This window comes from Ischnura elegans, chromosome X, assembly GCF_921293095.1.
Source record: "Ischnura elegans chromosome X, ioIscEleg1.1, whole genome shotgun sequence".
Classification (NCBI taxonomy): domain Eukaryota; kingdom Metazoa; phylum Arthropoda; class Insecta; order Odonata; family Coenagrionidae; genus Ischnura; species Ischnura elegans.
In genome coordinates, this window is record NC_060259.1 from 11,765,278 (window position 1) to 11,784,933 (window position 19,656).

The 19,656-nt window shown below is 40.1% G+C and overlaps 1 protein-coding gene across 3 annotated transcripts in view; it reads left to right on the plus strand.

The window, feature by feature from the left end:
* Positions 1–19,656, plus strand: part of LOC124170736 (dual 3',5'-cyclic-AMP and -GMP phosphodiesterase 11) — a 252,214-nt gene that overhangs the window by 102,412 nt on the left and 130,146 nt on the right. For all 3 annotated transcript variants that reach the window (XM_046549636.1, XM_046549638.1, XM_046549637.1), the window contains one exon: positions 12,071–12,157. The gene's annotated coding sequence lies outside the window, so the exon portion shown is untranslated. The remainder of the gene's footprint in view (positions 1–12,070; positions 12,158–19,656) is intronic.

Genomic DNA, 19,656 nt, shown 5'->3' on the forward strand with positions numbered 1-19,656 from the left:
TTGATAGCATCCTTATGACAGGTCATACGATTATACCCCGAGAAAAATAATGGCTTCACGATCTTGAATGATGTATTATATTCGTTAGCATAGAGGCTAGAATGATCTCAATCCCCCCATTTGCAAGGTTCAAGTGTTTATTAAAAAAAAGGTATGTCGTGGCTCGTTGCTGTTCCGTTCTTATATTTATCCATCGGATTTGCGAGGGAGGCCCTTCGGCCTTAAATATCCAATTACATTTAAATAAAAGCAAATTTCACATGTCGCTCCTTTTGCTAGCTGATTCCAACAATTTCACGCACACGGATGGCTATTCCAATGGCTGCGGGCGTTTGTCATATCAGCGTCAACGAAATTTTACCGCGTGAGCTCCCTTCATAAAGATAGACTTGGTCGTATCCTGGGCGTTGGGAAATGTCCCAGTCGTACCGAAGGAACGTTTTTGTGGCGATAATATTTATAGCGATTCTATTCGCGTGTAAATGATGATTCTGATTTTATATTTTGAAGGTCCTTTCCTATTTTTAGCTTGGTGCCTTTGATTTTGTTTTGCGATGACGCATTCATGGTCCTCCAGTCAGTAGGATGTGGAGAAATAATTATTTTATGTTTTTTAAGTTTTTATTTATATTCCTCTGTAGCTATAGTGATTGAACGCTTTTCACAAGTTGTATTTTACTAAGTTTATTTTCTTCTCCAGCTTATTGGAATTTGCTACTCCTGTAGGGGGTCTTGCTGCTAATCGTTTAATGTATTCAGCGGTATCCAGCGCTGTTTGAAATTACTCTTTCATTACATTAAATGACTTTTTAACTTTATTGCGTATAATACTAAAAATTAATTTGCCATATATATCATTTATATCAATGGTTATATCAGATATAACCATTTAAGTAGGCAGGAAGCGGATAGCCTTATATTTAACTCAAGAAAGTGAAGAAACGCAAAAAATGTTATGCATTGTGCAGAATATAAGGTGCTGTGGGGTAACTGGGATTATGGGGTAACTGGGGCATGGGTAGATTATATGCGTATTTATGGGAATTAAGTTTATCAGGTGGGCACAACTGCTTCTTCTTTCGTCCTTGAACAACATGCCTTACCTCATTTGGAGCTATTTTATGATTTTGGGCTGCTGTGGAATTTTATTGTGGAGATTTTTCAAAGCAAAGGCTTGTCTCCGTGAGATTTTATGGTTTTTATTGTAATGATGTGTGTAATTTCAAACTATTGACTACTTTAGGATAAACATGAAGGTTGATTCTGTGCACGTATATGTTGTTCTCACCCCTATACTTTCTGTGGGTTTTGTAATAGGGGTGTTCCAGTTACCCCAAAAAAATTTAATAGATGCGGTAACTGGGGAATGATGGACCCAGTTACCCAAATAGTTAATTTGAATGAAAATTACATGGAGATACTTATTATGTAACTATAGCTTAAATACTCCTTAGCTTAAATAATCAATAGCTTAAATATTCCTTCAACGTAACCTTTTTGCTCAGATGCCGATAATGGCGCGTAATACAAGGAAAACTCAGAAGGGTGCTGGACTAACCTACTCTAATGAAGACATTGAAAATTCTTTGAATTATGTAAAAAACGGGAGCAAAACTACTCGTGGAGCAGCATTGTTTTACCGCTTTCCGAGGAGTACTGCACAACGACATGTTTCTGGAATCTTGGTGAAATGACACACATCTCAACGCCCAAGTAAGAGTGGTGGGGTTTGACTTCCCATTTCTCTGCTGCTGAGGAAAAAGCAATTTTCCTATGCAATAAAATTTATGGAAAAAATGTATTTTGCCTAACTGGTAAAGAGGTATTAGACAGTGTACAGTGCTAAATTGTTAAAAAATAACTCGATTTGAGATTCAAAAATCAGCGACCTGGCCCAAACTGGTTTCGAAAAAGGAATCGACTATCCATTAGTTGCCTCAAAGCATTCAACACTCTCAGTGCGACCTAACTAATCCTTAGGTCACTTATGACTTCTTTGAAAATTAGCGGATCTTGTTCAGAAACTTAGTTTGAAAGGGAAGCCAGGCCAAATATTCAACTGTGACGAGACTTTCTTCTTTTCCAGTTACCCCAGATAGTTGTGGCAGTGTTCTATTGGGATTTGCCATTGGGTGAACCAGTTACCCCTATGTCTTGGGGCAACTGGGACCAACTGAGACGTTAAAGTAATATTAATAAAAAAATTAAACTGGTAGAAATTACATTTAAGCCATATGATGTACCAGTCCGATTGTTGATAAATCATTACATGTTTTTTCTTATCCGTCCGCTGGTGTTACCTTTCCGAAAAAAATATTTGAAAATGATGCTATGTACTATCGCATTGAAAAACGCAGTTAGTTTGATCTGAGGTTTCCGCGGCGTTTCTTCATATGAGTCTTGGCTTCCGGGCGTTCCTCCGCGTTTAGATGTCCATGGACATCTAAACGCGGAGGAACGCCCGGAAGCCAAGACTCATATACCCCAGTTACCCCCGAGAACCTTATACTCGAACGCTGGTATTTTCTACTTCATTTTTTTTCCCTTTTATGAAATATTACCATTAGCCATTCATCTGCACGAAAGACCACTATATTCTCATACTTAAAATGGATAATTTTTTAAAAATTAAACTCTAAATGTTCACTTTTTTAAATTGAAGAGAGAGAGAGTGTAGAGTAAGCAGCATAAACTTCTTTTTGCTCAAAATGAGTCTCACTAAAACATGTCAGCTTTCTTACATACTCAAACAGTGAAAAAATTCGGGAATTGATTTTTTAAATTTTCTGTGTTACCATCGTCTGGGATTTGGAGGGAAAAAGTGAAAATAAATGTTGAATTTGTTATTTAATTATTATATATAATTATTTTCTATCTTGCCATCCCCTCACTATGTCCTTGATGACGGTCCCTATTTTTCCTTGATATTTTAATTGCCAGGGAAGAGCCTCCTGAGAAAAACACGAAAATTTTTCAAAAAATCTGAAGACGAGGTCGGGCGATTTTCACGGTTATACAATTCTAAGTGAATCGAGTTGTAGTTCATGCAGCCTATTCGCCGTCGATTCTCTCTTGGAGATGAGCACCCGATGTAGAGCGTGCCTCCGTGTCTCAGGGTTGGGTAAGAATATCTCATGGTGTGTGTACGTGGTCGTGCCCCGTGTCACCCGCGTGCGAGTGGCGCCCTCTTGTGCTGTTTGTGTGTGTGTGTCGATGCGAATGCGGGCGCCTCGTGCGGTCGTGAGTGGTAAGAGCCTCCTGAGAAAAACTGGTTCTTTTAGTTTTCCTATCGTCTGTTTAAAAATTACGTTATCATCTTGATATTTTCGGAGTTGATCGAGTGGACTGTTTTCAGGATCGGCATGTATTTCAAGTATGGAAATTTTATCAGAATATTTGGATTTGTAAGATAAAGGTGAATAATAAATTCAACGCTACATACAATGAAAATGTCATGGTGATCGCATTCGCTGCGTAGTGAAATCTCCCTTTCCGGGTTGAGAGTGCAGTAGGTTACGGCTCTACTCCATTCTGAGGACGGTAGATCCCACGGGCCCGCTCTTTTTCTACCCACTGCCTCTCTCTCTCTCTCTCTGTCGGCAAGATATCCTGAAAATTTCGTTTCCATAATCTTAGTGGTTAGAGCTCTGCTTGGGTGAGCGAATGAATCCGTTTGGTCAGTAAGGAAAATGTGAGAGAATATGATAACTTTATTGTTAACAATTGAAATCACGAGCCTCTTCATAACAATACTAATTAGAATAGGATAGTGCAGTGATGTTCATATTTTAGTATTTCAAGAACTTTGAATTCGTTCAGGATGCTTGTGGTTTTATTCATCATAAGTGTATGAAGTGAGGTATGCGCAGTATCGTCCACTTAAATTGTTGCGATACGAATTTGTTTTTTGGAAGAAGTTCGCGCAGTATAGTATTGTGGAATAGTCGTTGAAAAAGGTGCTTTTGGCATTTTTTTTCGAAAATCGTGCTTTTTATGTGAAATTCCTTCTGATACCATAATAACGATACATCTAGCCATTACTGGTGTAGTAGAAGGATGTCATCCCTTGCTTTAATGTGGTATCTTTTCATCGCACGGAGAGGTAACCTTTAAGCCCTGTCATGTGGTCAGCCATGGGATTAATGGCTGCGTTACTTAATGGTCGAAGAATGGATAAATTATTGAGGATGGCTCGTTCGATAGCTGTGAGCTGGTAACAGTTACGTCATTATCCCTTATCAGAGCCTTAGTATTGGTGTACTTCGTGGGTGGGCAAGTTCCCAATGGCGAATTAAGTGTCTGCCTGAGAGGGATAGAATGATGGCGGCGCCTAGAATTCAGTGTCTCCCCTTTCCATGCTGGCGTCGCCTAGGAGACCACACCCCGTAGCCTTAGTCGCGCTGCCAATGAATGTCTTCGATGAGACGGCAGGGGTTTGACCTGGTGCAATCTATCAACTTATAGCACGAGATCCTATATTTTTGTACCGAATGCACTGAGGAACGAAATCGTAAAGGAACTTAATCGAAAAGGAATGAAATGGATAAGCCACGAAACAATACCCGATCCGAAAAGGTACCGTTTGAAGGAACTGCCGAATCGACTTTGCGCGATACTCTCGGACCGAGATTGATTTTGTTCCCAATCCTCCCGCGATGGGCCGTACTAGTATAATACAGTAATGTAAACTCTATGCTCCAGTGTGTGCATTCTATTCCGCCGCCAGCCGAGTCAAGCGAGCCACGTTGGCGAGCGTGGGAGGCGCTTTGAAGGGCTTAGTTGACGATGCCAGGATCTCCCTTCCCAGACCCTACGGGCATATACTAAGGTAGCCTACGTAAGAATCCCTAGGTAAAATCCTTTAAGACTACGATGACGCCTCCAGAAAGAAATCATCGGAGTGTGCGGTTGTTCTGGGCAAGGAACTGGTCTCCCTGTTCTGAGTGCGTGAAATTCACTCACTCGCCTTAGTGTCGGGTGAGCTCTCCCTTCGACTCTCCAAACCAATATTCGGTTTGAAGTGAATGGGCTCATCTCGCCGATCCCGAACCCTGAGTACTAATCCGTTCTGAAAGTAGTGAGGAAAAGACGTGAAAAGCGAATATTTGATGTGGATGGAGGTACTCCGCCATAGCTTTAAAAAAATTAATTTAGATTTTTTACCCTCTGTTCTAATGTCATCATTGTTACTATCATTCGTTTTGCACAGTGCTTACGTTTTTATTTCTCTGATTGATAATTATTCATGTTTATGCTTCTTACCTCTTTATATTTTAATGCCTTACTGTTATTGGATGGACAATACTTGCTTTCTATCACATATCTGTAAATTTACATTCATCCTACGTAGCATATGGCTGTTTGTCTTAAAGGTATGAGCTTCCTAACTATAGAGAACTGACATTCATGCCAAGATAATGAATAAAACGATATTCTGGAATTGGCCTAAAAATGTTTTCGAAATTCATAAACACATGGAGCTTGGGGAAACTCTCAGTAACCTCCGCTATTCTTGTGCCGTGAAGTCGTGTAAGTCGCCTGATATTTAATGTTATTATTACTGTGTGCATGGATAATATTGACTAATAACACCTATACCTATAAAATTTATTTATTTAGTGACATATTTTAAATATTTTGCAAACCTCACTCGATACGGTAAATTATGCCGAGCGATTGATCTGTGAAGTGAGTCTTGGAAGTGAAACATTTTTAATGGTATTCTTTAAGTTTGAAATGGTCCCTGAATGATTTCCACAGCCTCTTCAATTGTGACACGTAGGTTCCTAAGGTAGGTAGGTTCGGGGTGAAGGATTGCGAACGAAGTCTCGGTCATTTTTTTCCATTTTGTTTGAGCGTCCAAGAGAAGCGCAGTGACCTACTCCTGGTGGCTCCTTTTTGATGAGGTGTTCGTATTCAACTGGAAGATATCACGTCTCAGTATTCTTGAGTTTCGGGGATACTTTTTTTATCTTTACAATTGCAGTAGGGCGCACTGTCTATCAGTGTCTATCAGTTATACCGTCTTCACTTGTTCATCCGAAGTAGCACGAGGCTACTGATTATGGAGACGCTCTTACCGATGGAGTTATGGAAATGATATGCCTGCGCACGTGGTGGCGTTTACAAATCGTTCCGAAAATCATTTCATGGATAACACCGAAGCTCTTTCTCTCCTCCGCTGCATTCCTGTGTATTTTAGAGCTGTCTTAGCAGTTTCATCTCGTCTATGGTTTTCTTTGGCCTAAGCAAAGATAAATTGTTTTTTCCCGACTTTGTTTTCTGTCAAATGCCAGTTATGTTAAATTTTAAGCCAAAAATCGCGTTACAGTAGCGTCCATCACTTTCCAACGTATAGGCCCACAAACTTAAAATCCATGAAAATAAGTTAAAATAAAGAAAAGCTATCATGTCAATAGACAATTGCAGTTTTTATCCCGTTGAAATACTCCAATAGCATCAGCAGGTGCTCAATCTGTAAGAATTCCCGAGGAAACTCAGAAACGCCGAGCCGTTCCTGAGAAACGTCTGCCATGTTTGCATTCTTGTATTTACACAGCGGCGAATTTACATGATAATTGACACCCCGTTCATTGATTTGCCAGCGATGTTAAATGCTGTTTCGTGTTTATTTGATTTCAGCCCTGAGTGCGTCGATATAAATGTGAGTAATTTATTTAAATGGTGCGGATATGTAAAAGTAACTTTCTCGTCAACGACCAAGAAGTAGCAGTCGGACTTACCCAACGAAATATAATTTCATGGCACAATTCGCATTGACGTAAGTACTCTAGCATTCAGTTTCGGGAAATACTAGATGGAAATTGACAGTAAACTTTTATTTCTCATTCTCGGCATGAAGTTTTGAAAATCCTGCTTTGAGCTTTCCTAAATATCTTGTTCTGGAACTTTATTTTTGGGCCTTTTAATATTGAAGAATTTATTATTAATCAATATTATGCATAAAAGTTTCCGTTGCATTTATGGATTATTTGGTGAATGCTTGGCGTAGGATAGGAGGATGTATTTTGGTCCCGAGAATTGCTTATACACTACGTCTTCAAAAATTTTCTTCGTTTGGCTCCCGTGTGGCCAATTAAGTTATCTTTTGTGGGAGCACAAAGATGTAAAAACTATATTTTTCTTCCTCGTTATCCATACAAATTTTTATAGTTATTCTCTCAGTCAGTGATTAATAGCCAAAAGCACGTTATTACATGTCCATAATCTTGCATTGGATGACGAAAGAAGAGTAAAATATTATCTCTATGTTTTGCGCAGAGAAGATTCGATGATCTCACTCAACCGGTCGTATTTTGTCATTTTGTGGTGTTATAGTCGTTTAAAAGTTAGGGAGTTGTCTTGAAATATTTCATTGTATATTATAATACATTTTCAACATTTTACATATGATAATTTTGCATCAAAGAAATTACTAGAGTTAAAATTAACATAGTGAAGATGTTGACAATTTGTACAGTGAGTGCGAAAATAATTAGGACAGCTCTTGTTTCTTGATAAAGTCTTCATTTTCTCTGAGTTGCGCTAATGTTCCTGGCTTGAAACGATTCTTAGTGTGTACTATAGACCCTCTTTATTTAGGCATACACTGCAGCAACAGAAACAAATTATGAACTTTCGAAAATTTAAACAAAATGGAAAAATAATTCCATATGTGTCGCACAAAAAGTATTCGGACAGTATTCATTTTTCATAGTAAATGAAGTCATAATGCACACTTAACGCTGTACGTAGCATTTTTTGGCATACGTAGTTCCTTTTGGTTTTCAGGACTGCCGGAAGGAGTTGGCATTGAATGGTCAATTTTGATTTGACAATAGGTAGTATTTTATCCATTCTTCTCGCAAAGCAGTCTTGAGGATATTCTAGGATTGAGGATATTCTAGGATATTTGCCTTTTCCTAATTTTTGTCTCCAGAATACTCCACAGATGCGCTATCGATTTGAGGCCCGCTGATTGTGGGTGGGGGGGGGGGGGGGTGTTCAACCTTTGAATGTGTTATCTACGATACACAACTATGCATTCTTTGCCGTGTGTTTGGAATCATTGTCCTACTGAAATATATATTTGGTTTTCAGTCCCATCTTCTCAGTATTAACTTTAAATTTTTCTTCGGTATGACGATATACATCTTGTGGTCCATGATCCCTTCCACAAAGTGCAAATTACCCACTCCAGACGCGCCCATGCACCGCCACAGTATCACATAACCAACCCCATGTTTCACTGTTGCTTTCAAGTTCTTGGGATCAAGCTCAGTATTGTTCCGACGCCACATCATTTGATGACCATCTGATCAGAATATGCTGTACTTGCTCTCGTTAGTGAAAATATCGCTATCCCACTACTCTAAAGGCTCAGATTGATGTTCCCGAGCGAAATCTACCTGCCTCAAGCGATTGACCACGCTAATACTCGGCATCCTCCTTGCCACTCGGCCGTGGTAACCGTTTTGCTTTCACACATTCCGGACGGTACCTACGTATGCGTAAGCATCCCACTTCTGTTGATTAGTAGTTACCTTGGGAGCGCTGGTTTTTGGATCCTTCCTGATCTCCCGCACGATGAATCGGTTGTTACTGTTAGTCAATTTCCGTGGACGACCGCTCAGGAGCTTGTTTAGAACAGTCTTGGTCTTCTCGAACCGATATACTATGTCATAGATAGTTGACCTAGTTAGTCTGACAAGTCCAGCAATTTGATTCAGTGAATTAATTGATTATTATAGAATCTAATGATGAGCTTTCACTCGGCTTCAGTCGTCTCAGTTGCCTTTCGTCCCATGCCTGTCAACACATCAGGTGGCCGTTCGGTCAAAGATGCGTTTCACACCGCCACAGGCAAGGGGAACTAAGCCGGAGTCCCACGGTCAAATTAGCATCAAAATTTTTGAACCAAAAATTTTGATGCAAAACTTTGTATGCAACGGAACGGGTATGTCCCACGATGCAGCTCATTTCGACCAAAAACAAACGGAAGACTATATTTATGTAAGAAAAATTAGGTAGCTTGTGGAAGTGAAGGATTCCGTCTTTTTTAGCAGTCGAAATTGTCTGAACAGGCCTCTTGAACAATAAAGAGGTGAAAAAAGAAAACAACGAATGCTGAAATTGGCCTTAGCTGGGAAGGGGGTAGGAAAGCGTTGGAATAAGCGTGCTAAACATGTTGGAGAAGGAGTTGGTCGCCGATGTTCCCGTATATTATCGATATTAATTGACCATAAGTGAGGATATTTTCATGTCTCTTATCAGCAAGGTTGAGGGCAGAATAAAACGCTAGGATACAAACGTGAGGCAGTTTATCCCAGCGAGGAAAATGTTATTACTAAATGATGGACATTGTAGTTGAGAAGATGTTATGAGTAATGCCGTTAAGGTGCATTGAAATCACATTTTTTCTCTCCTAATCCAGCATTTGCTAAAATAAGGTCCTTATCCTATAATCATAGTGATCGAAACGGGCAGATGTAGTGTTTCACGGGTATAATCGTCATTTCATATTAGTCAATTCTCCAGCTGCTCGCTCGCTCGGATTGCATGCCCTCCACAAAGCTAACCTGTAGAATTCGGCCTCGAAACCTTAAGTAAATCTTTTATTATCCCCAAAACATCCCTCCTTTTATTGTGATTCTAAAGATCGCTTCCTTCTTATTAAACATCAACTCATTGTTACGGATTTCCTAGTTGAGAGTTTCCATCGCCTATCGAGACCAATTTTTGCTCATTGGACGAGGACAACGGTGATGTGGTAGATGGAAAAAAGTCAGAAATCAGAGGGAAAAACGTACCTGACTGGAATTCGAACCCAGAACCTCCCGGTGGCCGGCAGGCCGGGCCGACCAGTTGCACTACCAGGAGATTAGATTTACCATGATTTCGGCGGGTGTTTATGCAAAGAAAACTCCCTTTGCTTTGGCCCACAAGAGTAACCAATAGATGGCACTGGGGCAGCTCACTACTCACCAACAGAAGGAACGGGCGAGGACACAAGGATGAAAGGAAAGATACAAACTCACACGATAGCAGGAAAGAGACAGGAAAATGCGTTTCGGGGCACGGAGAGCCCCGTCGTCGTGTGAATGAATGAAGTAGTGTATCTGCCATATTGGCTTATTTCACTTGGACTCTGCGTGCCCCGAAACGCATGTTGCTGTATCTTTCCTGCTATCGTCTTAGTGTGTATCTTTCCTTTCATCCTTGAAATAATGTTTTGTGAGTTCACTTCGCGGTATGGTATGGTACTAAACCTTTTAGTATTCCATACAGTATTAATGAAATACTCAAATTGTTTCGATTTTTTCAGGTCTTTATCAAGAGGTTTACGGTAATGATAATGACGTGAAAGGGTGGAAAATGGTTGGGTTTTTAATGCATACTGTGTGGAATAAAACAAAGTTTATCTTGTGTTCATAATATGTATATTTCTTAATTATAATATTCACGCAGACGATAAATAAGTTTAACCTGTGTGGCCTTTGTGTCAGCGCTTGACGATGCTTTTTTGTCAATGACTCTGATTGGTTGGTTTTCCTCCAATTGGATGAAAATTTAGAACTCCTATCCATTTGAACAAAACGATTTTGGTCCAAACGATGGGACCAAAAGCCAGTTGGATGACATTTTGACCGTGGGACACGGTACGAGTCAGTTGTATCAAAATTTGATGCAAATTTGACCGTGGGACATCGGCTTTGTGTGGCCCCACAGCTGGACAGCAATGACACCGGTGGGCTCTGATAAACCCTTGTAAATCGACGTCCACAGTGTGTCCGAGTACTTCTTGCGCGCGATAGCTCTGCATATCCGTCTATTGGACTCAATTTATAGCAAAGTAGCAACAAATTTTCCTTCTTTCAACATGTAAACCTTTACCAGAACAGCAAATGACAATACTAGATTCATGTTGAATCCGAAGAACAAGTGCAACGGAGTCAAAATAGTAATAGTGGCTGGCAACAAGTACCGTCCGAATACTTTTTACAGTCACTGTACATTTATTTCATGTACCCTAAAAATATCAAAATGATAGCGTAATTTAGAAAAAAAGTAATACGCCATGAAAAAAAGCGGGAGTGATGCGCTCTCTAAAAGAGACTTTTCACATGGGTGCACCACATAAATACAGATTATACTGGTACATATTTTATATACAGGTGCTTGTGTCTTTGAGGCTGCCTAGAGCTCTCCGAATTATTTGTTCTTAAATAATGTCAACAGTGATGGAGTAAATATACATTACAATTATTATTATAAACGAGTTGCGCTGTAATTTTATTTTTCTTTGATTTTTTCCATAAACCGTGTGTCACCATTAAAAATGGAAGATCGTATCTGCAATGTGTACTTCTGAATCAGCTGTTTTCAATTACGGAGCCTAACTCTCTCTCCCTAAGTCAATAATGCAACACTGTTCCCAGTCCTCCCTGGTAGATAACGAATTTTATTTATTCTGCACACCGTACCATCCCACCACCGTATCAATTGCAGCAATTCCTTATTTGTAACATCCATTTTCCATAAAAAAATACTTTTTAATGGAACTAATCGTCAGCCCATTTAAATTACGTAAATCAAGGTTTCGTATCACCAGCAGAATCTTTGAATATTTTCTAATTTTGAACTGCCGTCAGTGTTGTGATATATGTGTACGCTAACCCGAGGAATGTCGTTTGTTTTTAATTTCATTTATTTATTCATTTTTTTATCATTGAAAATATGAATGTGATTGTAAATTTTGTAGGAGTGGATGGAATAAAAATTTTGCTTTTTCGACATGGTGATTTATTTTGTCCAACCATAGTTTCGTTGCAGCGTAACATTTTCACTGCACACTGTAACGAAACTACGGTCGAATAAAATGTATCACCATGTGGGAAAAGCAAAGTTTTTATTCCTTCTACTCCTACGCTAAAGGATTACCTCCAAGTCACATCCGCTTCTCTTTCTTATTTTACTGATCGTGTTATGATTTTGATTTCTCTGGTCACCCCGAGCAATTCTGCTGCACGCATGCACTTGATCCTGACTCCTTCTCTCTCTCTCGTTGCAGGATCGCGGCCGCAAGTCAAGCTGGCAGCCGCCGCCGGTAACAGCCCGTGCCCCCCCGTACTCTGGAGTGCCAGGAGAAAAGCACCCGGTGGGTGAACGGAAGGAAGCGCTTCCCTACACGGCCCATCGACTCCCCTCCGCCAAATATTGATCTTCTCCCCTTTCCCACTGTGCGTGTATTACCATGGGTGTAGTCCAGTACAAGCTCCCAATGCTCCCGAGTGCTCCCGCTTCAAACGCTACAGATTCGTGGTCCACTTTCGCTCCTATCGCTCCCAGTGCTACCCTACTGGATCACGGCTGGAGCGATTGTAGCATTTGTTAGTCGTTTGTTTTACAAGTATCGTCTGCTCGGATATTAGGTCGCCTGAATTAGGGATTGTTATAAACCCTTGCACTTTACTTTGCTTGTTAGAGAGGTCAGTAATATTAATGACAAAAAGAATATGATCATGGGGTACACCACAAGAAACTTAATTAATATTAGATCTTCATTGGATACCATGATCGGACACCACAACAGACCGATGCTTGTCCTGAAGATTTTACCCACTGGTTCGCAAATCCTCTAACACCGAGGTGATAAACTTAAACTAAGAGCAGATCATGATACATATAAAAGAAGATAACACTGATTAAATACCTTATTAGAGTAATTTCAATGAAACCAAAAATAAGCCTAATTAACTTAACTCACCTAAAAGCCTGTTTAAACGATACACGTACAAGTTTATGCCTGTTTGCGTGAATGATTTTTGTGGTCCGAAACGGAATATGTACGAATGTTTGAACCAAGCTAAAATAGGTTCAATTTTCCGTTCGTGCATTTGCATAAGTTGAGTGGTTACACGTGTAACCACTCAACGTGCAACAACGCAACCGTACGATACATTTCGTGTTCATACATTTAGACTCGTACGGGTTTATACAGGTGTAAAAAGGCCTTAAGTGGAGTTTCCTTTCTACGATTTATCAATTGCACTCATGACATCGTATGATAGTCTCAAAAGTAGTCCTTATAGACTTGGACCCATCTTGTCAACAACAAGCCTCAAGCATAAATATGCAATGCGTGTCAACCTGACCTTAAGAAAATTACACAAGTAAAATACAACCGAACATCAATAATTGATTAAACTTAAATTGAAGATTAGAGGAAAATATCATCATTTAACAGAGAATACAATCTTCATGGAAAATGGTTGGCCGCCACAAAGCAACAAGCGGAATACTTTGACCAACAAGTTCACGTACCCTAACCTAAGAAGTCATATTCTATCTCAATCTCAGGCAATATCAAGTTCAAATAACTAATAATTGATCTAAATAACAAATAAATCAAAATAACTTACAAAATTAACAGAAGTAACATATTAACAAAGTAACAGACGGAATGCTTCGACCGGAAAGTTCACTCACCTCATGCCTTATTAATTTCGAATAGTCATTTTCTATCTCTACTTCTCGCTAGCTCAAGCTCAAACCACTAATAATTAAATAATATTATAAATAATTAATTATCACAACAACAAAGTTTATAAGATATCTTGGACTTGCCGCTCAATTTCTTCCTCGATCTGGCCCGTGGCGAACATTGACTCTAAATCATAAAACCATTGAGTTACAGCCATTTGCCTCACCGTAATATCCCCCGAATAGTTCTTTAACAATTTGTTTTTAGCATTTACCATCCTGGCTCTATTAGCGACTTCTTCCATCAACTCCAAATGGTCATATTATTGCTGGCCAGGTCCACAACTGTTATGAACACCATTTTCTTTCGCCTTCCTTCCCGTTCAAATTCGCGCTGAAAACCGGTTCGCTCCTGCTCACCCACCTATTTCGCAGGAGCGTTTGTAGCGAGAAAGAAGCGAATATAGTGACGTCATGCGTGACGTACGAGAACGCTACGGGAGCTTTTGTAGCTTCTACTGGACCACGCAAAGACTCGCTTCCAGCGCTTCGGAGCACTGGGAGCTTGTACTGGACTACGCCCCATGTCATAACTAATGGACGTCGCCGTGATGGAACATTACTTTCTTTTCAACCCCGCTCTGCGTGCATTTTCGGTGGAGGAGTAATCCGTCCATTACCTTAATTGGGGCGGGTCCCATGGCAACTTCTTTCAGCGGTCGCCGTGATGCCGTGGCGAATGTGCGTCGCTCCCTCCCTCCCCCTCTCGATCGGGATGATTCGAGGCATATTTATGGGCACGGAATGCACGTCGCGTGCACCGTCGCCCTCCCGCTAAACTCTCATTGTCCAACCTCTCTCCTTCCCTCGCGTTTCCGGCCGAATCCCTCCGATGGCGGTCGTGCATTGACCAGATTGACCACTTAAGGCGACGCCTCACTCCCTCGCGGCTTTTTTGTTTTTCGTTTCTCTTTCAAAACTTAGGTTATCTTATCACTATTAGCAGGGTGTGTGATGTAGATCCATGTCATTCGTCTGTGCCTTAACTAAGAAAATTTTACCGAAACATTTGAGTGGAGGTTAGCTTTTATAATTTGTAATACAGGAAAATGTAGTTAACTGTTTAATCTATGTACCCTAAAAATTTCAAAATGGTAGCGATGGTGTAAACAATCTATTCAAGTGATAGCGAGTATCGAAACAAGTGATACGTCGGGGGAAAACACCCTTCCTGGAAGGAGTGAAGCGTCACCTTAAGGTAGTAGGAGCGAGACATTTCGCTTGTAAATTGTTTTCCTTTGAGAACTATGGCTGGTTTAAAGGATGAATATTTTCAAGTGAATCCGTAGCTCTCCTATTTTTATTTCATTCATCTGCGAATATTGTAATAGAGGTATCATAAAATATTTCTCGACTTTGCCAAGCAAGCAACTTCAATAATAGTTCAATCTAAATTCAGCAATAGATTTAAAGCTTGTGACGTATATGGCTTATTTAGATTTCGGAACGAATGTCAACTCTGTAAATAAATTTATAGTCAAAGATGTGAAACCATGTTTTCCGTGGATGAAAGCTTGCTTAAAAGAAAGGTAGGCATGTGTGACTTCATTGGCTTAATTCTCATCTCGAATAGGCATTCGCGTTGCCGGTTCGTACGTAAATACCATTTCCGGCCTAAGCGAGAGGAAATCTCGATTTCTCGGAAAATCGGATTCTCTCTTAAGGGACGTGTGCTGCTGCGTTAGGGTGCGTGTGGCGTACTCGTGGAAATCGTATCGCCAATGCCACGGATAACATGAATAACTGCGTGCAGGGTATTTCTTACGCTCCTACCTTTTTTTCCTTTTTAGGCTGGCCAGTATCATGGATAGTCGCCGAAAGCCATAGAATTTTATCATGACTTGAAATTCGTGGAATGTGTTGGAGATTATCTGGAAAAATCATGTTTCGTTTAAAAATCATATGGTGATATTTTCCTCATTCCCTCACGCATAAGTATAACTTCGGTATCCGAACATCCCTGCGCCCACGATTTCACACACTCTCAACAGTCATCTACGTTTACATGCTTAACGTTTGCCGCCGTAATAAGCGTGTGGCGAGAAGTATGAAAACACTTTCCATTGATCGCCATATGTCCCTAAAAATTAATCGATGCGTTGATAAGCTGATATGGCTTGGGCCTAATGGTCCAAGCCGGCCTCGGTGGCGGCGGGTAACGTTCTCGCCTGCCAAACAAGAGGTCGCGGGTTCGAGTCGCGCCTGATTAGGTTTCCCCGGTCCAGGGCATGGTTGTTTGTGCACGTTTACTTGTTACATTTGTTGAATACCCCGGTATAAAATGGCCATTAAGATCTGTATCCGGTGGTTTTAGAATAAAATAAAATAAAAAATAATGTCTCAAAATCCTTTTTTGTCCGAGGGTAAAAAGAATTGCTGCACCTATCCGTTTGGCAAATTATCTCTCTAAATTTAACTTACTCGAGCACACAAAAGAATATTTAGAAATTCGAGGCTATCTCTTGAAAATGAGACTGCACATGATTCGTGACTCCTTAAATTGTGTTTGGAGGTGAAGGACCGATATCAGCTCCTGTTTTTTGAGGGAAATATTCTGGCGAAACTTCCTCCATTATGCAAGGATTAACTCTCTGGGTAACGCTCGAAGAATTTGCCGACAGCGATGATATCCATCGCATCAAAATGCCTCCCTTGAAGAAGCTGCTTTGCGGAAAAAGAGTTGGTGCTGGGCGGTGATTCTCGTTCTCCTTTCGCTCGGGTCTTCGCTTAGCCACGGCCAAGGCCACGGCAACTTGAAGCGAAGCGAAAATTTTCTATGCGATTGTTCTCGTTCTTTTCGCCCCACTTATTGCTTCAGTTCGGATGACTTCGTTCTTTCGGCGAAATGCTGTGACGTAGGCAATGACGAATTACCCGTAAGTCAATGGGCACAAGATAATTTCAGCGATCAACACACTGCCTCCGCAGTCCAAAACAGTTGAAGAGCGCGAAGCACGTTGATTAGTTCAAATCATATTTCTTAAATATAATATGCCATGTTTTGTTTATTGCGTGAGACTATCAAATTGCTACATTAAGTATTGTCGTACGATATGCTTATTCGTTAGCCGTTTTCCATAGTTGAACATAAAAATGTTCTCAATGTTTTTCATCTTTTTCGTGGATGTAAACGATGAATCCAAAAGGCAATCCGGTGAAACTTATGGGTTAATATTTTCAATTTTAACCTGACCCAGATGGCACAAAATAAGAGAGATATCTGTTTCTTATGGTTTACTTACGGAAGAGAATGATAAGCACCTTTTCGCACGCTAAAGAACTAATGTGAGGCAAGGGTAAGATTTTAGGGAAGAATAGTTAAGGAATACAGTCAAATATTCTCATATTAGCATAATTTGCTGATGTTAGATGAATACCAAAGGCGGCATAACAGCGTACTACACATCCTATGCTCCTAGAGCTCTGCCGGACATAAATGTAAAGCTTAAGAGTGAAATTCAGTGAGTCTTTACAAGAGCTGAACAGCTGATGATAAATTTTCCTGTGCATGGAAAATATTTTGACAACTTCAAGTGACTTGCCTCTGAAGATGAAAACCATATATGCGAACCTTTTTCTTGTAGTGGAGAGAAAAAAAAGTAGCTATGGCAGGAATCGACCTCATAACATTGACATTTGTAGATAGCCGTGCTATCCACTACACCACTACTTCTTTTACCAAAATTATGCTTTCATATGAGAAAGCTCCGGTCTCTCTCATTTTTATTATTTCCGAGCGTTCACGAGCATAAAAACCGAAACAACAAGTTTTCTCAGGCAATACAACACATTTATATGCTCAGAATAACAGCACTCCCACGATAACACAATACACTTACCATACAAAAGCTTCGTCGTTCATTCAAATGCAAACCCACATTGAATTACGTAGAACGATAAGACGAGTATGCAAACCCACATTGAATTTCGTAGAACGATAAGACGAGTAAAACAACGCACAGGTTGTATGCCAAGCATTTGAATAACAGTTGAACTAATTGGGATCAAAAATATAGCATAATAATGCTTTATAGCTGTGATTAAATCACGAGTCGTTCTCTCATCAATTCTTTCGCCAAGTCCCTAGAGCGACTTCACTGCCGTCGCTAGCGAAATTCGCTCTTGGCGAATGTTTACATTCGCTATATGCTCGCTAGGCAGAACGAGAATAACTTTTTCGTCACTTGAGGGACGAAGCGAAGCTTTCCTGGCTAAATAGCTAACGAATGAAAATGAAAATACGAAATCAGTCACCGTTCGCCAATATTTTCGACGAATCGCGTCGGCTATAGCCAGAAAGAACCAGAATCAGGCCCCGGGTCTAAAATGGGATATAAGCCGTAAGAAGTTGCTTACCTTTCAACGGGAGAGGTAAGCGTGGAGAAAAAAATCAAAAACCAGGCGCAGATGGAAACCGAGAAATGAATGAAACCGATGAAATTTTCCGAGTTTCATTTGAAAAATGCATTCGTTCACTATCTAAGTAAATTTGTTTTACGCACTATACTATGTGGCTAAGTACTTTTACACTGCTTTTAACCCCATCGAGCGACTTAATGTATTGTAGGTGTTACCTACTGGGAAGGTTGTTATTTTTTCCTTATTCATAATTGCTAGTTAGTATCGAAGTGCTAAATCCATTGGATTAATATGCAATGTTTTACTCGGTGTAGCGATAACATAATATTCAATCCAATATTTTATGTTTACGATAATTACGCAGTGCCCATCCCGTAGTTTTCATTTCGAGGGCATACTACTATGGTCGACTGCATTACCTATATACCTATTGTACCATTCAATTCCGGTTTGGCGAGACGCTGTACTGACAGCAGTAGTATATGTTCATTTTACGGAGCCTAGATCGCCTTGATCTTGGCGCAGAAATTCGCTTCTTACTCAGGAACTGTTTTCTAGTAAGTAATAAGATTTAGCGGTAGGATTTTAGAAACTTTACTTGATGGGACTGAAATGAAACGGTTAACTCTTGCCAATTCATGCCAATATGTTTTTTCTCTCCGAAGAGTCCTACTGGCATAACGTGAATGTAATACTCTGCTTAATGGCTTCATTAAACTATTATCCATTTCCATGAAATGATTGTGAGGAAATTCTGAATCTTTTATTGTGTACGTGTAAAATGGTCATTTTTGGTACACTGATATCGGTAAACACTATTGAAGCACTTATGGATATTTGATTTTAGTGCCCACCGTTTCATTTTTGTCCAATTCGAGGAAACTTTCCTTAAGTCTGAACGTCATAGACCCCCAGAGTCTGCCGTAGACTGCACTTCCTTTCCGCACTTCCCTTGCTGTTTGCTTTGGGAAGGCGTGGCCTTCTTTATCTAGCGCCCATAGGCGCCGACGATTATCGCTAAGAGTGTCATAAAACATACCTGCCATGTTCAGGGTGGGTAAGTCCCCAATTGAAGGTATTTTATGGCGTCTCTCATGAAGATGTCTCAAATTGGTGCAATAGCGCTAAATCTAATTACATACTTTGCGTAGAAACCCTTCCTAAGTGCTGAGGCCAAACCTTTTATAACCTCAATATAAAGTGTCGCATGTCTGAAGTGTTTCAATATAAATTTTATCTATTGCCATGCCATGATTGTCTGGAAAGCCCTTATTTTTTCCATAGTGTGTGAAATAGTTGTTGTTTATTATTCTGTAGTATATTTCTTGTTCTATACTCCATATTATTTCCAGCTTAGGAAAAAGGAATCAAAGCAATGGAATGTTGTGGTTTTCGCCATGATAACTTACATATCTATCCTGCTGTATACCACTAGCCGATGTTTAATGAAAGTATCTCCATGCGCTACACGATTATTAATTGTGTTTCTTGAACTATTACCATATTTGGGTAATTTACGTTGACCAAATTTGACCTTAGTCGAAATTTGATATTTGTCTGTAATAAATCGCTGCGGAGTTGGAGCCTTCCGTACTTGCAGTACGAACTACAACTTGCTGTTGCAAAATCTCAAAGTTATGCCCAAAATTATGAATGCTGTCAATTTACGCTAATTATTTTACGCTTTCCACTTTCCTCGGCAAGAAGCGTATGATACATTTTCTCAGAAAGTATGTGCAACATGGTAGCGGATGC